Source organism: Thunnus albacares, chromosome 9, assembly GCF_914725855.1.
Source record: "Thunnus albacares chromosome 9, fThuAlb1.1, whole genome shotgun sequence".
Classification (NCBI taxonomy): domain Eukaryota; kingdom Metazoa; phylum Chordata; class Actinopteri; order Scombriformes; family Scombridae; genus Thunnus; species Thunnus albacares.
Window position 1 is genome coordinate 5,625,577 of NC_058114.1, and position 10,117 is coordinate 5,635,693.

A 10,117-nucleotide genomic window follows, 5' to 3' on the forward strand; every position below is an offset into this window, starting at 1 on the left:
AGTTTAGTGGGAAATTTAGTAAATCACGTTGTTTTCATTCATTCATTCTATTTTCAGAGGTACACGTGGTGTGATAGATTTACTGTAAATTATCTTGCTGAAAACCTTGAAGTATCTGAAAGCAACAGAAAGATAAGGGATGTTTTTTTTTGTCATTCTGAGCTGGATGTTCTCTTATTTATTTCAGAAGTTATACTCACAGATCTCTGAGAACACACAGCGAAACTCACCAACTCTCTTGAAACATGTAAGTCTCTGTATGTAAAATATACGGTATAGCAAATTCCACCTCCAAAAACCGCTTTATTAACATGGATGTTTACTAATGGTAAAGCACATGTCCTTAATGTTATGTTGACTCACTTGTGACGGTTTATCAAGGTATATAAGAACGCGAGTGCAGTTTCTACTTTTCATTGGGACTGCTCTGTTCTTACGTCCAGCACATTGCTTGGCAGTGTGGATGGATAACTATTTTTATACAACCAAGTCATAACAAAGATAATTCTCCCTGTTTCTATGGTGATCAAAACTCTTATATGCAGTTATCAGAAAGTAATTCTGAATTATCTTATTTTAAAATCTATTAAGCTTGGTATGAGCTATTGCATCAGCTTCATTAAGCCCTAACCCAGTGAATCGTCTGTGTATGTACTGTATGTAATAAAACATCTTGGACCACTCCAGAGCAGAATTTAATACATTTTTGGACAAAAGAGTCACTGATGTGTCTGTGTGATAACAGACGGGGTATCAGGCTGCAGGTTTGTAATTCTGCCAAAGTTCTGCTGAACAAAAACAACATATGCAATGACCTGCTTCAAGGAGGGAAGTTCAAAGTTAGCTACTAAGACTAAAAAAGTGCCAACAATCTGATTTCTCCACAGATGTGATTGGCTCCATAAGTGTTTGGTAAATCCAGGGTTAACAGAGCCAGGCTTTGTGATAATGCAGGATCACAAATATTAGGATTAAATAAACCACATAACCCAAAACGGGTAAAAAGTTTTAAAACAAGTACACCAGAAATATACTTGGTATTCAGTGATTAAAAGAGTTTTTTGTGTATTAGTTTTTTAAATGAGATATCTAATCGCATTTCATATTATTGCCTGGAAGTTCAAGTGTTATGTTATCTCAGTATCCCCGAGTCAGGACCACTAAATACATCAAACTTTTCAAGTACTTTGGGTTTTTGAGCATCTTATAGGCCACAAGACTGCAGGACACACTTACACACTTATCCTCCCAGAATATCAGGCTGTAGGTCACAGATAGCTAACAGCTTATGAAGTCAAGCAGCATTTTAGTTTACTTATTGTGACAATTGTGTCGATCCAACATGTGCATTATTTTTACAGTAAATAAATAAAAATAGTAGAAATTGTATGCACAATATGTTGTACCATGATAGTGGCAAAAATAAGAAATGAAAAACTAAGAGACGATAAAAATATTTCAATCAAAATGCAAAACATTTATAAACACTAACAGGCACTAAAAGTTGTCTAATGATCAACCAACTTGCAGCAGCGATTCTTGCCAAGCAGTTCGAGATAGTATCCACAGGCTAACAAGCTAACAAGCTATTGTCTGACTCTGGTGAGGTCCGAAGCCCCTGAAAGGTCTCTTTGGTATTCAGTATGTAGTTCGATATGTATGTGAAGTGTTGAGAGCAGAACCGAAAGATTTCAGCAGGGGGTACATATAGCAATGGTGAGTTTCGGCAAACTGCAGCTCCTGAGGACACAATGCCCTGCGGCAGTAGACTGGTGTAGCAGACTACAACGACCCAGAGACAAGAGGAAGCGGTGTGCACAGAAGCACAAGAGGGGTTAGCAGCCTGGTCTGTTAGCCAAGCTAAAAGCTAACACAACCAGGCTACATCACTCTCTCTGGCTAATGTTCGCTCACTGGATAACAAAATGGATCTGATCCTGACGGAAACTTGGCTAAACAGCAATATGCTAGACTATGTTTTTCAACTCGACGAGTTGCTACTCTTCCGTGGACATCAGAATTAGCTGTTGGGGACCTGAGGCGATAGACTCTGCATATAATTATCTTGGATAATAAATGTTTGCTTCCTTAGATTTGTGACATATGTGACTGAATCTGTCAGGAACTTACTACTGTAGATAACTTGGATGTAATTCAACATTTCCTCCAAATTAAATGACCAAATGTGTCATTTGACCAGAATGGGACTCCAGAGCGACACATAGGAGTGTTTGGCAGTAATTGCAGATTAACATCATTCCTCTGTGCTTTCCAAAGCCGTCACAAATCACTGTTAAAAAATAATGATATTTTATGATGTGACAATTCTGTGGTTAAGGTCTGGGTAGTTTTAGGCACAAAACCCACTTTTTTAGGTTTAGGGAAAGATCATGGTTTTGGTAAAGAACAGCAGTCTCCTGTGGAAAAATCCAGTGTTGGGTTAACGCCTGCATACACCCCTCCTCCTTCGAATGTGGAAATTTGTTGACATATATAGACGTAATCTTTACTGCGGTTCTGCTTCGCGTCATTATTACTACAGCCGATTGATGGAATCTGTCAGTAAAAAGTCACAGTATGTCGTTTTTGGGCAACTGACATTCCAACCTACTGTGTCATTTCTCTTGGGAGGACGGTCTCGTGTAATTCGTTGATTTGGGTAATTGATTAATTCTCAGTGTGCACGGGTACAGAACATTGAAAGTAAACAATCACTGAAATCTACTTGTGAGGAACCCCATGAGATGAAATATATGAGCCAGAACAGCACCGGAAAATTCTAATTTCACAGAGTTAGCCGGTAAATAAACAGGCTGTGTTCCAAAGAACATTCAGACTACTGAAAAGAGAGACATGAGTTCCTTGAATAAGCCTGATGCATACTTTGGGCCATGATTTGCAGCCACTAGCTATTAAAGGCATCATTTTGTTGGCACGGCAGTGTATTCAGAAAACACAGGTTTCAGTACCATGTTATTAATTCCCTTGTTGCAGCCAGACAATAGACGCCTACCAGTTACATAAGTGCTGCACTTATCGAAATTGTCTGAAACATCAGGCTGTCTTGGTATCAGTGTTTTTATTCCAGGACCAATAACAAAGCCTGGTACAAAGCTGTTTGCTTTAATCTTCTTGTTTTAATTTGCTTTTCTATACCACAGTGAAACTTGTGATTGTCCCCTGCAGCTATATTCTCTCTTAACTTTGAGAGGTCATTTATAAGTCACTGGCTACCTGAAAGTTGAGAAACTAGTGGAATAAAATAACTCCATAAAGCACCTCTCATTATATGCTGAGATTACAAGCTTCTATTGAAGTGAAGAGTCATGAATTTTGAAAGCAAACTCAGATGATCTGAAAGAGTCTGTTTTACCTTGTTCTTAAAGAAATAACTTTTGGTGCATGGAGTCATACTTTAACAACAGCAGATAAAACCACTTTATGTCAACATCTCTGCATATTGTTTTTCAGATTTTGCACCAGCAGCAGAGTCCACCATGAGGTGACTTTGTGCTATGTGATGAAAGAGAAAAAAAAAGTTGAGTGGGCCCATCACTTGCAGGATTTAAACAATGCTGTATTTTTGTTTATTGGTGATGGTAGGGCTCCAGTACCGCCCCACGGACAAGGCAAGCACACAAAGCTGCATAGGAGTTGGCTTTCATTACAGAATTTCCTGGAAGCCCAAGTTCAGGAAGGGACAGTCCATTGAGTGGATGTGTACTCAGGCCAACGGCAATAGCTGCACCGCTGTTCAAATAAACTGGCACCAGTTGGCATCCAGGTGCTTTGTTTACCACGCTGACAGAAGCTACATGCTCAATTTATAGATGTAATGGCCACCTGAAAGCTTAGGCAGCACCATAAAACACCATTTTACAGATGTAATGGTTACTAAATAACACCCTGATTGCAATTAACAACCTGACAAATACACAATCTAGTCAGTATGAAGTATGCTGTATTCCTAGTAGCTGTATTGTGCTCATTTGCAAGTTTTTTTCAGCTCATGTTTCACAGCAGCTGAACCTGAACGCTGCTATTATTCGACCTGATGAAAGTGAATATGTAAAGAATTCTCTTGATTAAATATAAATGCTCACTCAAACTGCTTTAGTATTCAAAGTCATAACAGATGTTATGTTGCCAGAGTTGACTGAAAACACGTGTTAGGAACTCTGGTTGTTGTATTTTATCATCGGCGATGTAAAACTATAAAGCAACACCTGGTTTTATTTCACAGGCATTAAGTATTAATGACAACAATTAACCCTTTTGAACTCACGTGAGTTTTGACTCCGTTTTCAGCAATGGGAATGCATTGTTTGCATGAGCTATCATCATTTTTTCATCTGAGCATGGTATTTGCCATAATTGCTGTCTTTCACGGAGGAAAATGAGTCAACTGCTTCTTAGTTGCCAGATGCTTTCTGCTAAATAGGAAGGTGACTGTAATCCGATTCTGCGCTAATCCTGGAGTTTTGTTATGACTTCTTGGCTCAGATTATAGAGATTGCCGACGACTCTCCTGACATTTCACTCACTTCCCACTGGTTAAAGGTCAACAATGGGAGCTCTGGGATAAACACAGCATAGCAAGGGTGATCTAGAAAAGAATGTATGTGTGTGCATGCGTGTGAATCGAAAGAAAAAAAACACCCATTGCGGGTCAGCAGCAGGGGTTCTGTGGTAAATACAGACTGAGACCTTATTGTTACCATTTCCTTTGCTAAACACAGATCAGTCTTCAAACCTGATAATGCCTGATGCTTTAGGCTAGAGGGTTTGGCCAACACGCTATGAAGGTAATTTCTTCCTTAACCCCTTGTCAACAAAACACATTTAGTGTGTAGAACTTGCTGATAATGTATTGCACTCCCCATTGCGCAACACATGTCTTGCTCCACTGCAAGCTTAATAAACAGTCCCTGTGTGCAGATATTTCATGTTATTTATTACAGGCCGTTTGAAATTATTTTTGTTTGGAGAATATTTAGACCTACCACTTTGTCAGTGCATGAAAACTTTTCCAAAAACATTTGTGACATAATTTTTAGGATATGAAAGGTGTTTTTTTTTAAACTTTGCTATTAAGATTTACTTGCAAAACAGGACCAAACATTCAAAATAAGACAACATGGACACCGCATGAATTGCATAATAGTGTACAGATTCTATGGTGAAAACACACCTATTATGGTGTGTATTCATGCAATTTTCTGGCCATGTCCCAGTGGCCACCCACACCTCGACCAAAGTCTTTGAGTAAAACCTGCTGCTCTCTACATGTTTAACACATCAAGATAGTCTTCCAACTATCTACATATTGCAAAGCAAGATGGTTTGTGCTCCTTCCAGTTCATCATAATTATTCTTTGTGCAAAGAGACTTTAAGTGACTGATGTAGCAGGAAAACAACAGGAAAAAAACAGAAAATTAATGTCGAAAATTGCACACATACTCAGTGATTTGGAGGAATAATAGTTTGTCAGGATGGAGTAGAAAATCCCACAGCACCTTACATCAATGCTAAGAGGAAGAAGAAGAACAAAATGTAATCTGCTACATTAAAGGTTATGGATGTATTATAAGATCTGGATACAGCGCCACCACTCGGCCTTACAGACAGTTTTTCCTGGTGGCCACTCACGGTATTGCAGCGAAAGAATTAGCAAACTGTTCTAATAAGTGACCAATGTATTCAACACTTTAATCACACATGACAACACAGTTAAAGCTTCATAAGGTCTTTGTTGACATTGTGTCCATCTTGTGAACGGAGAGTTTAATCACCTCCAACTCGTTCATCCCTTTTTTTATATTGACAAAGAGAAAACAGATGTTAGGGAGCTGATTAAAAAAAGGACATTGAATATTCCAGTTAATTTCCCAATGCACAGGATATGACATAACTACCCCATGCGCTGAAATAACTATTAAGTCTATGCTAAGTGCTTATACAGCAAACATGCCTGTGTGATGACTGTGAGGGAGGGGAGGAGGTCACAGAAGCTACCACGGAAAAGACTGAACGAAGGCCATGAGACATCTAAGAGATTTAAAGTGATTTTTTTTACATGATGAGGTTTGGATTTGTCATTTTATTGATGCCAGAATGAATCCAAACTGGGAGAAAATTTCACATCCGCTACAAAGACCCCTTCTTGCTCTCTTGTCAAGCTAGCCATGCATGATGCTGGGTTATTAAAGAGGTGTCCAGTTTCTCAGCGCTCCTTGCCCACAGGGCCACGAGAGGAAATTAAATTGCTTTTCCCACAGCACCATTAATTGTTTTCGTTAAGTTGTTTGTTTGCAAAGGCTTTTCCCGATGAACCTGGTGCTTACAGGGGGGCAGAGAAGAGCTACAAAGACTGTTTTCTCTTGAATTACAGCGGATTTGTCTGTTACGGAATTGTGGCCTGAGCATGGAGAGAGGAAAAATCTGAGGATAAATAATGATGTATTCATTATCATTCCTGTCTTAGAGAAATAAATTGCATTCTTCATTTAGAGAGAACATGGATTTTCCATTGGAGAGGTCAACACTAAATGCTAACAATGGATGTATTTCTGGGCTGCATCTTACGTAAGATGGATAACGCCATCTGAACGAATAGAAAACATGATTCACAGAATCATTCCTTTTGCAAAAGTTCAGCTTGTGGGTTCATAAAACTACAGTTTGGATTTCACTCCAGCTGTTGCTGACAGTTTCAATGACAGCAAAGACTCTGTTCAAGAATTACAGCTACATAAAACACATAAAAATATGTGAGCTGGACAGAAACATTGTGTCCACCCGTAAAAAGCTATGTCTTTGTATTTTGACAGCTAAGAAATCTCCACAACTATATCAGATCAGATAAACCTCAACTTTAGAAAAACAATGATTATCACACGCCATTTAATTCAACTCTGTAGCCTCAAGTGTGTTTGGCTTTCAGGGATCACAAATCAGACCAAATAGCCATAAAATTGGCAATATAACCACAAGCCAAACCAAACATGACAGTGAAACTGAGGCCAGAATATGGAAAACAGCAACAGTTTGAGGTGCCTGCTTGACTAGTTGGTTTCTTTGTGTGCAGCTAGTGAACGGAAGAGCGTTATGGTCACATGGAGAGAAGCTTTAACAGTCTGTTGCCTATGGAGCTCACGTACATTATGTTTGTCCTGTTCACATCAGAAGAGGGGTTAATGCACTGAGGAACACTCCAAGAGGAGATATGGTGACTGTCTCAGCTCTTACATGATGTAGGCCTGTGCTGTGTATGTTACTCTGTGTGCTTGTGTGCTGCTAATGACCTCTAAGATTTATCTCTCATTAAAGGAGTGTGTTTCCCGTTCACAGGTGTCAGAGTTCTACCCCTAAATATATGATGATATGAAAGTTTCTGCAAAATACAGAATGTCATGACCCATAGAGCTGAATTTCCGTAAGTCTAAATTCATGATAAAGAGAATGCAACTGGCCAAAAATATATGGACACCCAGTGTTTCACCCAAATGTGATGTTGCAGCATCTCACTCCAAAGCTAAAGACATTAATATTTGCAATAACAACACTGTCTATTCTTGGAAGATTTTGGAACATGGCCTCACTGATGTTGGGCAATAAGGCTTGGCTTGCGGTCGACATTCCCGTTCACCCCAAAGGTGTCGGATGAGGTCAGGGCTCTGTGCAGGCCAGTACAGTTTTTCCACACCAAAGTGGGAAAGCTATTTCTTTACGGACCGCACATTATCAGCTCCGAACAGGAAAAGACCTTCCCCCATAATATCGCCACAAAGTTGGAAGCGTGCACACTGTCATGCAAGGAAAAATGTGTGAACTCTGAGTTTTATGAAATGAAAATGAACAAACCTCCTTTATGACTTCACACACAGTAGCCTATTTGTATTATTACATTCTGTAAGATTTCCCTTCAAACTAGGCATTTGGCCCAAATCATGAAAAATAACCCAAGACTAAAAGTGCACAAAAATTGTGTTTATGTCTCCATAAACCATGTTTGCATGTCCATATACTTTTGGCCATATATTATAAAATTAAAGCAAGAATATGTAACTTTTGTTTTTTCAGCTTGTCACTAGATGTAGTTAAAAAAGATCAACAGCTAATGAAAGTGCATGTATTATATTCAGCAGTGATGATATGAGATGCCGTTACTGTTGTGAACAACATAGCAACAATCTGACATATCTGCTCAATACTTAATAGAAGAGTCACTTTGTTTTTTTATTAATCAGAGATGATGCACATTATCTAACATTATCATGATAAAAAAATATGCCAGACATATACAGATGGCTTGTTTTTAACTGCAGCCAATTAACCATATCTGCAGCGATTTTAAAAGGTTTAAATAAAGAAATACAGACAAAATGAGGACACACACGTACAGCAGGATGCAGGAGTGTACGCACAAAAGAAAACTTTACAGTATAAGAAACATGATGGATGCGCAGACAAGTATGCATGACAACACTAACTTCAATTCTAAATGAATGTTAGTTTAGCTGTTCAGCAGCTATTCTGTTAAGTCTATCATCGTCAGAAAGCTTGAACCACTGCTCTTGTTTGCTGATGCAGATTAAAGTATGTTTGATGCTGCCATGATTTTCCAGACTGTTGACCTTTACCACGTTATATAACTTTGCATTTTTCTGATAAATTCATTGCAATTAATGTTTTGGCCTCACTTGAGCTCTGTCAGGAAAAGCGTTGTCTAATCCCTCTTTAAAAACTCACATATGTAAATGGTGGCTGTCTGAACTGGTGAGAATTTTAATTATAATAGTTAACTTTTGACCCGGAGAGAATAAAGCGATGAAGCACACAGCAGTAAATTCTGAAAAGATGACCAAACACTTAAGAGTTCACTGTCAGTCAATTAATCAATGAGCTTTTTTTGCTCTATTTGAAACACCTCTGAATCAAGCAGTGGATGTGTTACAAGGAGAGCTTTGTTATTGTGCAAACATCTGGTCCCAATTATTGGAGCATTTACGACAGAAATATGTCAACATTGGCATTCTGTTAAAACGTATGCGATTAGATCTGGCAGATGTGCCTTCAAAATCTTCAAAGAGTTCTAAGCGATCACGAGAAAATCAGACACACACACACACACATACACACACACACACACACACACACACACACACACACACACACACACACAATAAAACATAGATTCATTCCTTCCGAAATTAGTGTGGAACCTCCTCAGAACAGAATGTACGCTAGGAAAAGGTTTAGACAAAGTGTTTATGTCGTACCGGCTGAAAAATATAAAAATAGCTGACATGTAATAGTCACTTAAACCTGAATGTACTTAGAGTGGATTTATATGTAGCAACATTCCCGTCTAAAGTAAGCTCGATTATCTCATGTTGATATAGTGGATTGCTACATCAGTTGAGTGTGTGACAGAACAGGCGTATTCTTTTGTTCCCCTCATTAAACTTTTCTCTTTCCATTTCTATATTATTATTATCTAAATGTTTGCCCCATTCATTCTTTGTCCTCTGCTCATTTATCTACCTGTTTAGAGTTTTAATTATTTTACTCTTATTTTAAGTGAAGTGTTTAGCAATGTTATGGTGGAAAATGACAGGACTTAGTGGTGGAAGAAGTACTCAGATTCTGAAGAAACAATAGTAGTAGGAATTAAATTCTTTTTCCTGTTGTTTCCTCAAAATATAAAACTTCTGTACATGTTAAAGTCTGAATGTGATCTGAAATATGCGACAACATGAACAACTTTAGCAACAAAGACTATAGAAGGATGGCTGTCTGTGGGAATGAGAGAATAATCTGTCAGTCCGACGAGGAAATGGAGGTAACTTTGCAAATGAAGCCTTCAGAACAGGTTATACCCTGGCTTTTGACTTTCAGGGGGCATTTTTACATATGTTCACCTCAAGTTTCAGAACATTGACTATGTTAAACATAGATATCCAACATTATAACAGTGTGTAAATGAAAAAAAAAAAAATCCAAAAAGCATGTTATGTCCACTTTAAGCAAGTGTTATAATACAACAGTGTAAAAGTACATTATTGCAAGTAAAAGTTCTGCATTCAAAACCTTACATAAAAATAAAAGTACTCG